Consider the following 14,095-nt stretch of genomic DNA (forward strand, 5'->3'; position numbering starts at 1 on the left):
TCCTCCACACCTTTTCAGGGTGGGTCAGTGTCCAACCATTTCTGTAAATATCCAAAAAAGTGACATTCCAACCTTCACACCCACTCCACATGGTGAGAGGCCAGCTCTGCAGTGGCAGGAGTTGAGGATTGATCTCTATTTCTGTTGTCACTCAACTATTTGTAGCACTTTTCATGTCAACATTTGAGTGCAACACTATGAATGTCTTCCTGGAGAGACTGTTTGGAAATGCATGCTCTTATCCCCATTTTTAAATGATTACATACATCTTCCCCCTCTATGATGGCTCTCTTTTTACCAGTGAGGCTGTTCAGAAGGACTATAAACACTTAATCTCTGAGCTGGTGGACTTGTTACAAACTAGTCGAACATAAACAGGCCATTTTAGAAACCTTACCTGAGATTTACCAGTTTACCAGACTTATCAGCCTGCTGATTGGGCAAACACAAATGACGGGCTGCCACTAGAGTGATAATTAGGTCTGTGTTGATGTGTACTTCAATATTTACTGACAGTAAAACAAAGTTATATGTTTTTGACTAGTCTAAAAAGAGAGAAGTGTGGGAACAAGAGCAACCGTGAGAAAAGTAGATGAGCCATTGTCAGAGCCAACAACAGAAGTGTGTATTTGCTCTTTGATTCAATACAGTTACATACTGAAGCTGCAAATACCCATAAATCAGTCAACCAGTCGTTACTACTTTGGAGTCCTGCTTTTCTATATCCATTCAGACGATCAACACCAACACAATGACTCCAACCTTCTGTGGTTGTTTCACCCTGTGTGAAAATGGATTGCAAACTTTGCTGGTGTTTGTTGCTCTGTCATTAGTTCATCTGTTTTTCACACATCTTCAGATGCTGTGGTATAAACAGGGAAAGGGACTTTCCGTGCCTCATAGAACTAAATGGTCTAAAAGTGCTTTAAAGAGTAGTTTACCACCATCTCTTTCTCTGATTTAAAATGTGCTCCATTCACTTGTACCTGACTTGAATCAAATGTTGAAGCTGTAATAATGATGTCAGTAATGTGCAGTTAATACAGATCGGAGCTGCCAGATAAGAATGAGAACAGCTGGAGATCAACCGAAACAAGATTTTCAGCAGCTTTTAAATTAGTCCTCAAATGTAGTTACAATAAAAACCATTTCCTTGTTCACTCTTTCTTATGTCTGTTTCAAACTTCACCATGTCCACACAATTACACAATTAGACACACAATTTAGTCATTACACAATTATCAGCCACAGCATTACAACCACCTGCCTCATATTTTATAGATCGTCACTTGTACCCATGGAGGCCTGGACTCCACAGGCCTCTGAGGGTGTCCTGCTCTATTGGGGCTTTTCCACTAGCATCTACTCGCCTCAACTTGGCTTGACTCTACTCGGTTTGTGAGGTTTTCCATTAGGATGTAGTACCTGGTACCAGCTACTATTTTAGTTCCTACTCGGCCGGGGTCCAAGCGAGTTGAGTCGAGCCGATAATGTGATGTCTACAGAGTGCAGGCCACTGATTGGACAGGAAGTGACAACACATGAGAGCAACTCTTTCATAAAAACCAAACCTGCCATTTTTTAAACAACTAGCAATAGCGACTCGCTTCTTTTACTTTGAATCTGACAAAAAGCCATAGACTGAGCAGCAGGTATACCATCGCCTCGATGTCCTCTATTGTTGTGTTACGTTTGTGTCGCACTCAAATGATGTCAAGGGACTTCCACCGTGCTATGAGGACTTCTGATGAGGTTGTACTCAATAATGGAAAACGATCTAAACCGAGTCGAGTCGAGTCGAGTCGAGTAGGTACTGGTGGAAAAGCACCTTATCAGGCACCAGGATATCTGCAGCAGATCTTCAAGTCCCAGAAGCTGTTTGGTGGGATCTGACTTCATGGACTACATGGACCAGCTCTCACCCCCCACAGACATCAGTTGTCTTTGGGTGCTCATGACCCTGTCACCATTTCACTGGTTGTCCTTCCTTGGACCAGTTTTGGTACATACTAACCTACACCACACATGACCTGCTGACTCAGTGATCCAGCCATCACCGTCTAGTCCTTAACAAAGTCATTCAGATTCCCACAGTGGGCAGATGCACGCATTTTCCCTAACTGGAACAACCAACTACAAGAACTAAAGAACTGACTGCTCACTTGCTGCCTTATAGATGCCAACTACTTACAAAAGCTACTGGAATGAAAAATGATATTCACTTGATCTTTCAGTGGCCTTACTGTTGTTTCTGATTGCTGTATATGCTGGAGCCAAAGCATGTTTCCAGAAAACAAATATGGTCATTTAAGCCAATTCACAAATATATATACACCCACACCACTAATACATATGTGAGTGTGGACATCACAATGACTTAATCCAAGAGTCCACAAGAAGTCCAATGAACAGACTGTGGTGCAATGTTGAGTTGTCACAAACGGTATGTGATATATAGCTGGGGAATGAGACTTGACTTGTAATATTACCACATCTGTCTCTTTTCCTCTCCTCCTCCTCCCCCTCCTCCCTATAAACAGCTTTTGTGAGTTTAATGCTGTGCCATGCAACACATGATGAGCGTTTTCTCTCTCTGTGTTCATTCTGCAGTGCAAACATGGTTCCATCGACCACAAGGCAGGGCCGGAGAAAATAACAACGTGAGCACTATGCTGGGATGGGAAAACAGAAATATAAACATGGTAGAGAGGGCTGCAGAGTGCTGGCAGAGGCTTTAAAGACACACTACAGCCACCACAAGCTTTCTTTTACACAGTCTCCTCCCAGCTGCTGTAAGCCTTGTTCTCTATGTGACAGGACCATATTGACCGAGGTGCTTCCTCCTGAGTCTTGGAAGTTCTTTTGCCCAGAAGCAACAGGTTAACGGCATAAAAATAAACACTGCAGTGTACAAAGACTACAATGGAAATCAGTGAAAAACAGATAAAGCTATTGAGTACACGTTCCTGCTTACACAAGCGTACTAACCAATACCGGCACTATAGACCTGATACAGTCAACACCTAGCATTGTAGCATTACTGCTATCATTACTGCTATCATGTTAGGAATTCATCTACAACATTAATTTAGTTCCTGAATCAAGCGGCTGAATACACGTGTATGCCATACGAATAACATGTGGGCAACATGAGTGCACCATGGGCAAACTGTAAGGGCTAAATGTGGACTCTGTACTACACAAGACCCACATGTGTTCAATGACATGGGTCCCACATGGAAAGCCCATGTGGGCTGACTGTAGGGCCTCCACTGGGTTTCATGTGGGAAAAGTGAAAGCTTTCTAAAGGGTCCCCTTTGATTGGTCATTGCTTTGAAGTGGAAGAACAACTAGTGTAACAGCAAACTGGAAGCTGTTTTTGTCACTCGTGAGTTTATTCAGGTTAATAAATGAGGCCAATTCCTCCAAGCAGCACATAAGCAATGTTACAGCAATAAAGATCCAGAGGGAAACCCTGCACAGTCATCAGACACCTGAACAGCTTGAAGCAGTGGGCTGACTGTTAATGTTGATGAGGTCCTGTATTGTTTCTTGTGACATTCTCTCACTACTTCTTGTAGAATAATTCAGCCATATTCCCCGTTAAGCTGGGTTTTGTGCTCTGTGTTTCATGGTAACTTTGTATGTTGCCATCCTGCTAACTGCATGAGGGAAGCTTACTATCTGACCCAATAACCCTGCATTTGTGCATTGTGGCTTGTTTGTGTGTGCGATGCAGATGTTTGCTACAACCTCTCCAGCAGCAACACACACTAAACTGAAACTCTTCACAGCTGCACACATTAAACAAGCCGGCATGTGTGGATGGGTTTGCCAGTTGACTTAATACAGGTGATTGGAGATCACTGAAGGTGGTTCATTTCTGTGTTTGGTTTTGGTCAGACTGGAAAAAAACAATCTTTTGAAATGATTTACACAACCAGTCACGCCTTCTTATTTAAGGGTTTTTCTTTATTTTCATGACTATTTACATTGTAGATTCTCATTTTTTTTGTAGATTTTCAGTAGTTTTGAGCAGGTTTCCAGTCATTTCATGCTAATTTCAACTTGTTTTACAAGTTATTTTGGACAGATTTTCAGTCATTATTGGCAATTTTTAATTCAAACTGAATCATTTGAAGAATCTAAAATCTAAAACATATTTTGACTTATTTCACACTTTTTTGTTTAGTACCTAATTCTGTATGTGTTCATTCACAGTTTTGATGCCTTCAGTGAGAATCTACAATGGAAATGGTCATGAAAAAAGAGAAAAATCATTAAATGAGAAGACCTGTCCAAACTTTTGACTGTCACAATGGTAGTTATTGGTTGATGTAGTTTCAGCGTTGCTTTAAGTAGAGGTCTAATCAGAATATCAAGCATATTCATATTCTAATAATTATTTCCTGGCTGAATATCTGAAACACTAATTGACAAACTAATACTTTTTAACCTGCCAGATGGTGCCTTCTTACTTTAGGGAACAAACCATAAACTGTCATCGGATGTCTTTGTTGGTTCATGTCAAAACAGAAAACAAGTTAAAATCTGGCATTATTCCGTATTCATCTAGCAAAAGAGCACAAAACAAGGCAGCTAAGCAAATCTGCACATGTTATGGTTTTCACATAACAGCTGACACATAAAACACTGACAAGTATATTTCAAGCTGCTCATTGTTTTTTGGTGCAATAGATCTTTGTTTTACTGGTTATAAGCACATATGAGTACTCTGCCTGTTGACTCATCTCTAGTTTGTGCAGCTAAAGGTCACTAATTAATATTACTAAATATGGCTGTGCTTCTCCCGCTATGGGAAATCAAAGTGTTTGACACCTGGAACTGCAAATAGACAAACTCAGCTGCTTTTTTTGTTTTTGGAATAGACGTTAAACCTTCTTCATTTCCATGTCACATTGTGGAGAAGCCCTGGTCTAAAGCCTTCCTGCTGCATGTTGATATATGTTTATTTATACTCTTATCATTACTTTTCAGATTTTGTTCAATATGAGATACATGCAGGTCAGTCAACTAAAAACATCACCACACTCCCACCTCTGTACTTCACTGTCAGGACGATGCATCCACTGTAGACCCAATCTGTAGGTCGAACACTGAGAGTGTTCTGATGTTCACAAGTCAGTTTATCACCACAGCCATGCAGTTAGGCTGTTTGGAAATCACAGGTATACTTCAGTGTTTGGCTTCAGTGGTGAAATGTTTTTTTTTTTTAATGACCATAGCCCTTTTCTAAAAGGAAATACTCCACTTGTCACTTTAGATAAATTACAATTGTTGACTGGTGATTCAATTTATAATTATTTGACATCTTAGTTTTATTACACCGAGGTATACTCGCTTTTTGTATACAGTGGTTTCCTAACAGTCAACATTCAATCAAGCAGGCATTCATTTTAGCTGGACATGCATGAAGGGTTATCCCTTCTTTCCATCAGCTTCTGCTCTGCAGTTGTTTCTGATTTTAGGTCCTCCAACTGATCATTGTCTCTACACCAGAACCACAAATATTCTGTTGCTCTAACCATCTCTAATCACACCTTGCACACACACATTCCTGGAGAATGGTGACCAGAGCATTTTCATTTTGCATTTTGACACTTGACTGAGGTGGAAGAGGCGAAATGCAATAAAACAGAATAGAAAGTCACATAGAAAGTAAATCATTGTACATGAAGCACATGATGTCTATCAAATGTTCCACTTCGGTGAAGATACAAAAAAGGCTTTGATATATGTGAAGTGATGAAGAGGCAAAAATCTTCTTTATGTTTTTACGTTATTACGCTCTTCTAATAGGGTAGTGAAACATGGATAAATTGTATTTTCAGATGCTGATATCATGGAAATTTGGTTAAATTTGGTTAAATTTCCATAATATTTTGGTAGAAACTGAGTTGAAGGACATAAACAATGCAAACAAGCATTACAGGTGCCACATGGCAGAACAACAAAAGCACTCAGAGAGCACAGTACTCCGCCAAGGGTGCTCAGTCGTTTTATGATTTACAACGCATGAAATCTTTAAAAGGATTTGTAGGATCATAATCATGTGATCATCAGCAGGCAGCTGACGTAGTGTTCACTTGTTGTCATGGTTACAGTGACGTCGTGACACTATCTCACAATGTTTGGCTTTATTAGACAGATTAATAGAGAGGCAGGCAGGAAAGTAGGGAGACAAATGGGGGAAAGACCTGCAGTAAAGGGCCGTGAGCTGGAATCAAACCCAGGCCACTGCATCGGGGAATATAGCCCTGTTCATGGGACTGTAGCCCTGTTAATGGGACTGTAGCCCCGTTCATGGGACTGTAGCCCCGTTCATGGGACTGTAGTCCTGTTCATGGGAATATAGCCCTGTTCATGGGACTGTAGTCCTGTTCATGGGACTGTAGCCCCGTTCATGGGACTGTAGCCCCGTTCATGGGACTGTAGCCCCGTTCATGGGACTGTAGGCCCGTTCATGGGACTGTAGCCCCGTTCATGGGACTGTAGCCCCGTTCATGGGACTGTAGCCCCGTTAATGGGACAGTAGCCCTATTCATGGGACTGTAGCCCCGTTCATGGGACTGTAGCCCCGTTAATGGGACAGTAGCCCCGTTCATGGGACTGTAGCCCCGTTCATGGGACTGTAGCCCCGTTAATGGGACAGTAGCCCCGTTCATGGGACAGTAGCCCCGTTCATGGGACTGTAGTCCCGTTCAGGGGACTGTAGCCCTGTTCATGGGACTGTAGCCCCCGTTCAGGGGACTGTAGCCCTGTTCAGGGGACTGTAGCCCTGTTCATGGGACTGTAGCCCTGTTCGTGGGCCGCCCGCTCAGCCAGTTGAGCCATCTGGGTGCCCATGATACAGAAATCTGTAACAAATCCGTGGATCCAGACTATAAGCTGCATCACTGCCAAAATCTAATCACTTAGTCCTTGTGTCATTTCTGACCTTCCCTGAAAATTTCATCCAAATCTGTTCATCTATTTTTGGGTAATGCTGCTAACAGACAGACAGATAGACAGACAAACCAATGCCAATCATCGCATAACTCTACATTCCTTGGAGGAGTGATAAACAGAAGAACATGGGAGGACTTCATAACATAAGGCAGACGACATGTCAGTGGAAATATGTCACAACTTCTAAAAGTATTTCTGCCAGAAACCTCTAAAACCTTGAGGATCCTACACAGACGCTCTTTTTCCCTCTTCCATACATCCACCTAGTGCTCTGCTCCTCCATGCCTCACTCTTTCATCTGACAGACACACATGTGTGGATAGGTGGGAGCTGAACCTGAATTCCTCCAAAACCTCACTCTACATTTGGCAAACCAGAAGTGCAGTTTACCAACCACATCAGCCTCCTCCGCTGGCTGCAGCATCACAGAACATTCCTTGTGTGCAGATGTTGCCTTCGGTAGGTTCACCAAACAGAGATGACTGCAGAGAGAAGCTCCATACTACCATATATTCCTGCCATGTTCACTATTTCTCTGATACATGGAAGATTATTTGGTCACTGCAATGCATTGTGAGATGTAGGATCAGATGTTATCATGTCAGTTTATATGTACAAGGTCATTTTTGCACAATGAAGTCTGTAATTGGCTTCATTTTACTACTGACCACTGTCCAAAGCATGTTTTATTTTAGACTTTATATGTGGTTTTGAAACTTTCTAGTCATTGGTTTGTATTCATTACATTTTGTTGCATATAAAAGTAACATGTCAGTAATTCACGTTTTGCTGTTCAGCTGAAATCTCCACTGGACTGACCTTTTGTTTACTGGCAGGCAATAAGTCCAAACCCAGCTGTGATGTTCTCTGTAAAGGTGCATTTGATTCTGTTGTGAGAAACGTGCTTAATTTTTTTCCACACAGAAAAACTGAATGCTAACATTAATAATCATGAAACACATGAAGTTGTTGCTTGTGACAAATACAAAAAAACCCCACTCCAATTTCTGTGAACCATAGCAGATGTAAACGTGTTCAAATAACAGATAAAATTCTGTATTTGTCCCGTGTTTTCCCACAGTTTTCCAGTGTCTCACATTTCTCACTTACATGCGACATTTCACATCTGTAGTTGTTTGGTTCTGGCACCCTGTGCAGCCGAATTATTCTAAATATTCACAGCAGTAGATGGAAATGTGTAACTAGCATCTTTGTTTGCAGATCATCCAGAAATTCTGCAGATGCATTTGATTCGTGACGTATTGTTCAGAGATGGAGGTTAGCAGTTTAAAGGAGCTCCAAAGCTTTGAATAGGTTTCATCTTTTAATCAAATGCTCCTTTTACATTGATGTTTTGAAGAAAAAACTTTAAGATTTAGCTGTTTTCAATGGGTTTTGACAGCTGTTAGAGGTCTAGATTTTTCCAGTTCTGATGTTGTTTTCTGTCTTTCTTTTTGTACATGTATGTTTAGTGTTTCCTGTCTGTGACCAGCATTGAGAGGAAAAAAGAAAAACTGTGACTGTAAAACAAGCCAAAATTTGAAAACATATATCAGAATGTAACATAATAAGATTGCAAGTTCATCATCAGACAATTAACAATTATGTACAATTCTTTTTTATTGAAAACTGAGCAATACACCATTGCTTTCTTTTTAAGCATTCCAGTGCCAAGGTGTCCAACTCAGGTTTTGTATTTCATGCCATATTTTACTGTCAGTGTTAATATTTAAAGCCCCTATGCATGCTCCATATTATATTATTAGATTTGTAATTAGTTAAAACAAAGCCACATTTGTGAACTTTGTGTTTTATTGGGTCACTATGCAGATAAAAGTGTAAAAAAATAAGACATACATGAGTATAATCCATATGTCATTCCAGAGGGGTTTTTTTTAGATCATACTGATGTCTCCTGTCTGCCTGGAGCGCTGAAATGTTGGCCCAAGGTAAACCAACATTTTAAACCACAGTAGCCACAGCTAGCATCAGTAAGGTCATGAAGAGACAGTGGGCATCTGTAGAAAGTTCCTCTGCTGGATAACAGGTAAAGCAGGGGTGTCCAACATGTGGCACACGGGCCAACAGCAGCCCTCCAGAGGGTCCAATCCGGCCCTCAAAGTGTAAAAATTACAGAGAAGACATTTAAAATCATTTCTAGACCATGACAAGTTTTGATCATAAAGTAAAATACTAGACTGTTGATTGTTCTTTTGTCGTTTTGGGTCTCATTTTTGTAATATTTTGACTTGTTTTTGTTGGTTTTTTGTCTTTTGTTGTCTTGTTTGTGTCATTTGTAGAATTTTTGTCTCATTTTTGTTCTTTTTTGTCGCTTTGTAACTTTTTTGTCCCTTTTTTTGCGCTTTTGTCGTTTTGTGTCTTGTTTTGACATTTTATGTCTCATTTTTATAATGTTTTGTCCTGTTTTTGTTACATTTTTAATCTTTTTTTGTCTGACTTTTGTCATTTTTTTGTCTCGCTTGTGTTTTTTGTCTTATTTTTGTAATTTTTTTGTTTTGCTTTTATCGATGTTTTGTGTATCATTTTTGCCGTTTTATTTCTTGTTTGTAATTTTTTTGTCTCGTTTGTGTCATTTGTCGAATTCTTGTCACTTTGTAACTTTTTTGTTTAATTTTTTGTCTCTTTTTGTTTTGTTTCGTGTCGTTTGTCTTATTTTTTGTCATCTTCTGTCTCTTTTTTTAATATTTTGTCTTGTTTTTGTTGGTTTTTTTCTATTTTTTTGTCTGACTTGTGTCGTTTTGTTCATAAAATAAAATACTACATCGTTTAGTTCCAGATAGCTGTAACTAAATGTTTTTGTTTCTTTGCAGATACACTGTGATCTGGAAGTTGTAATGCGGAAATGATAAACTGAGGCTGAATGTTGTTGAAATTGAATCTATTTTTCTTAAGAAATTTCAGGTTGTTCATGGTGTTTTGTAAATGGATAATTCCTTAAATGTGAACATTTTTGCACTAAAACAAAGGAAAATTTTGGAGTTATAGGTTATTATGCTGTGATTTTACTGGTCTGGTCCACTTGAGATCACATTGGGCTGAATGTGGAACCTGAACTAAGATGAGTTTGATTCTCTTGAGGCAGAGAAAAAACATCTAGATGCCTCCCACTGTTCAAACCCCAACACTGTTTTATTGCTTCTGAATTGCACTTTCACTTTGTAAGAGGAGAACTGTGTTATTTCTTTTATTCAAAACCTACACACATAGTCTTTCTTGCAGTTATTTATTGGCATGAACAGCTCCTGGCTAAACTAATCAGAGTGACCAGAGTACTTTGGCTGTCAGGTCCTGATGACAGATAATTGGAGACTGCTTCTGAAAACGCTACTTTTGCAAAATTCGGCAACGAAATGACCTATATATGATAGAACTAGACCCCGCCTTATCCCTGTCTATCCTGAAAACCATCGCACACACCTTCCCATCATTTCCAATCCATTCTGTAGTTATACATACAGTAATTTGAAGTTATTTCAGGCAACAGACTCAACGAACAGCATAACTTTCAAATGCCAAATGACACAGAGAGAGGCTGGTACTGTGCACTAAAGCAAAGGACCTTGGTGACCCATAATCACAGAGCTGGATGTATGCAGTTATACTGTTTATTTAGCTTGTCTTCTTATTGTCCTGATGGCTGGTCACTTGTGGCCGAACCATACCCACGCCATGGAAACATCGTGTTTAGAAAAGTCTACAAAACAGTAATGATGCGTAGATACCATAGATACAGCAGAGATTAGATAATAAGGGAAACGACCACCAAGAAGATCACTTCTATTCCCTTAAAGAAGACTAAAAGAATGACAGCTAGCACTCTGGGCAGCTTTCCCATCTATATAACAGTACATGCGGTGAAGAAGTGATGACAGGTCCTTACCTTTCTCCTTCAGCTGCAAGAAGCCAATGATGAATGCCACTTTGTAAGGAGAGGGTGAAGAGCGAGGACTCGGCAGTGACAGTCCTCCTCTGGTTGGCAGAGGGAGTGGTGGGAGTGTCAGAGCAGCCTTTCTAAACTGTGGCCAGCTTCACCACAGAACGGGACACAGCAGAGACCAGCGTGGATCCACTGAGGATTCACTCTCACATCCGATGTGTGGACCGACCGCAGCGTAGAAATGCAGCAGTGTTTAAGCTTCTGATTTCCACTTTTATTGTATCAAGTCACTGATATTATTTGTTAAGAAGGTCTAAGATTTTGAGTCATTTTAAGGATGATAAACAGACAGCAGTAAGTCAGGAGGCAGACTGTTAACCTGAACTTCAGCCTGCTCTTGGTTTGAGATTAAAGAGATTGTGTGTGAAAGTTGAAACCCTGACCAGCAGACAGATAATAAACTGTGGCAGAGGTGTGGTTTAACAGGCAGCATGTTTTCACTGCAGCTGTGCAGGAGTTTAATTAAATTATAGGTTACGAGATGAAAAAGCACCTGTAGGACATGTTGGTATGCTGAGATGAAGTTATGGGGAAAAAGATCCAGTTTGAATGAATTCTATATTCTATATCAACAGCTAAGCAACACTCTTTTCTAATAAGGAAGATGAAATTGTGTTTGTGTGTTCTCATGCTGGTTTTGTTTAACTTAATGTGTTACATGAAGAGATTTATGTAAAAAAAATATCCTCATGGAGATGAAGCCACTGAATAGACTGAGTAGAATTGAAAAACATGCCTGCTAACTCAACTTTTATTTTGAATACCTTTAAATTCAACATAAAATAATTTGTTTTTAAAATAAAACATTTGAAACAGACTCCCACACACTGTCCAACTTCAAAAGTACATTTATTAATGCTTTGCTACTAGACCTTTAACAGTTTTTTTTCCCTTGTGCTGAAATTTTGCCAATAAATGTATTGTTTTGAACCTGAAATCCATATGTGAAGAGTTCTAGAGCCGTCTACAATAAAATGGTAACAAAAGAAATTGTAAAACGTGCTAGAATGAAGATAAAATCATGGGTAAATCCAAGTGAACTAATCTTAGTCTAGATTTGTGATTCTATTGTGTTTAGGATCTCTAAGGGTTAGCAGTAGAGACAGACTGATGAGCTTGAGTTAATAAACCAAAGGACCTAATGAACAAACCACACATGTAAAGCCAGCTGTGACACAATATAATGTTAAAATGAACTGTGACCACTTGAACTGCATTACTTCTTTCGAGCAATTTTGTTCAAGTTCACCCAGAGGGCTCCAGGTTTCACTCAAAGGTTCAAGGTATCCGTTATGTGTTTTGTGGCTTCTCAGTATTTTGGATTACAGACAAGTTTTTTCTTCCCTGTCAGACGTGCATCTTGTAGTTTACTTGGTATTCGTGTGTCTGCAGTATTCTGGCTTACTTGAATCCTGCCAGAGGCGCTTTTGTTTGGTTATTCTTCCTTCAAGAAACAGATTCAGTCAAACCCCACCGCTGAGTTAAAGGCTCCACATTTCCTCATGGCTCTTTCCACCCCCCGCAACACGTTATTGCTTTCAGTCTTTTATAGGTTTTTGCTGAAAACAAGAAAAATACTGAATAATGGCAGCCTTGTCTTTTATACAAGCAACATTTTGGCAGTTTGCAGCTGTAGAACTGGCTGTTCTGTCAACAGTTCCAGAGTCAGCTTTGAAGAACTGTAACCATGCTGGTGTTTGTCAGATCAAATGAGAGCCGGGGCATTGTACGCCATAAAAACAGGAGCAGGGATAAACTATGAGTCATGTTGTGTCAAAAACTACCGTATATCCACCTGTAAGTGACTGAGGTCAGTCAAAGACCTTATTTATACTGGGAGGCTGCTCATGTGAACATGTGGAACCATGTTAATGTATGAAAAAGTGTATTTCTGGACAAAATAAAGAGCTCAAACAAGAATATAAGAAATATTATGGTGGTATTCTAAATGATTTTGCTGCATTTAGGACCCCCTGTTGGAACAGCATGGTGAAGGCTTTATCTCACAGACTTTTATGATCAGGGTTGCTGGGCTCGTCATGGTATAATTTATTTCTCTTTTTTTTTGCATGGGCTGTCTGAGCTTAGAAAAATGCATCATTAAAATAAAACATAGTGGAAACACAAGGCTGAAAACAACTGACGTCCAAATGTGTGTTCTTTCCAACCAAACCACATGAGTTTGGACAACACAGACCACTATGATGAGCTCCAAGTCTGAGTTTATTACAAAGGAGAGCCAGAAATGACAGTATGGATTGCTATTCTACTGTATGTCCATTACATGTATCTATCTATTTACACAGAGATGTTTTCCTGTGCTCTTGTACCTAAATCCCTGATATTTTTCTTCTTGATGAAGTGCTGTTAATGCAGTCAAAAAAGGAGAAAGTCATTGTGACCATTCGGATCCTGTGAGATAGTCTGACTTTTTAAGACAGAGGAAGGTCTGGTTTCCTTTCATGTGTAATGTGCAGATTTCTCCTCCAGAGGGCAGTGCTGGATAATTGAAAGCCCATAAGACATGCTACTATAATGTCTCAGCTTTAATTTGAGCAGGTTTAGATGAGTATAAAAAGAGATGCAGCCCCTTTAACACAAAATGTAGATGTTTAAAAGTAATTGGAGAGACACACATGAAGTCAGAACCATCTAATTTAATATTAGAGGAAACGCCTTTACAGTTCAGCCTCCAGTGGAACACTGCTGACTGATTAGCAGTCATGCAGAGGATGTGAAGTGTTGTCCACCTGAACAGTTTGTCCCTTTACCAACAACCAACTCCAGGGCCTCCGGCAGCCAGAGCTACAGAAACACACTCCTTCATCAGTTTATTCAGTTCCTCATTGCTGCTGCAAAGAAATATAAACGTCCCCCAGTGGGTTTTTTTTTCCCAACATTGTGGTAGAATCACTCAAATCAGAGCTCAAGCTTGGGTCCTTAATGTGCTGCTGCTAACAGGTTTTGTACAATTTTGGACAATTACGAGACATTTGGGGCAACTTTAGGGTCATTCTGGACAATTTTTAACGGATGTTAAACAGTGTCATTGTCATTTGCAATATATTTTTGTCATTTTGGTAAGTCTTTGAGTCATTGTAGTTCATTATAATCTTGACATTTGGGGCAACTTTAGGGTCATTCTGGACAATTTTTAACGGATGTTAA

General features: G+C 39.9%; 1 protein-coding gene across 1 annotated transcript in view; it reads right to left on the reverse strand.

Annotated features, from left to right (window-relative positions):
- The window catches only part of si:dkey-225n22.4 (collagen alpha-1(XXI) chain), a 93,624-nt gene extending 82,601 nt beyond the window's left edge, over positions 1-11,023 (reverse strand). Inside the window, exon 1 of the mRNA XM_023265456.3 lies at positions 10,871-11,023. The gene's annotated coding sequence lies outside the window, so the exon portion shown is untranslated. The remainder of the gene's footprint in view (positions 1-10,870) is intronic.
- Positions 11,024-14,095: the final 3,072 nt, after the last annotated feature.

Source organism: Amphiprion ocellaris, chromosome 22, assembly GCF_022539595.1.
Source record: "Amphiprion ocellaris isolate individual 3 ecotype Okinawa chromosome 22, ASM2253959v1, whole genome shotgun sequence".
NCBI classification, from domain to species: Eukaryota; Metazoa; Chordata; class Actinopteri; family Pomacentridae; genus Amphiprion; species Amphiprion ocellaris.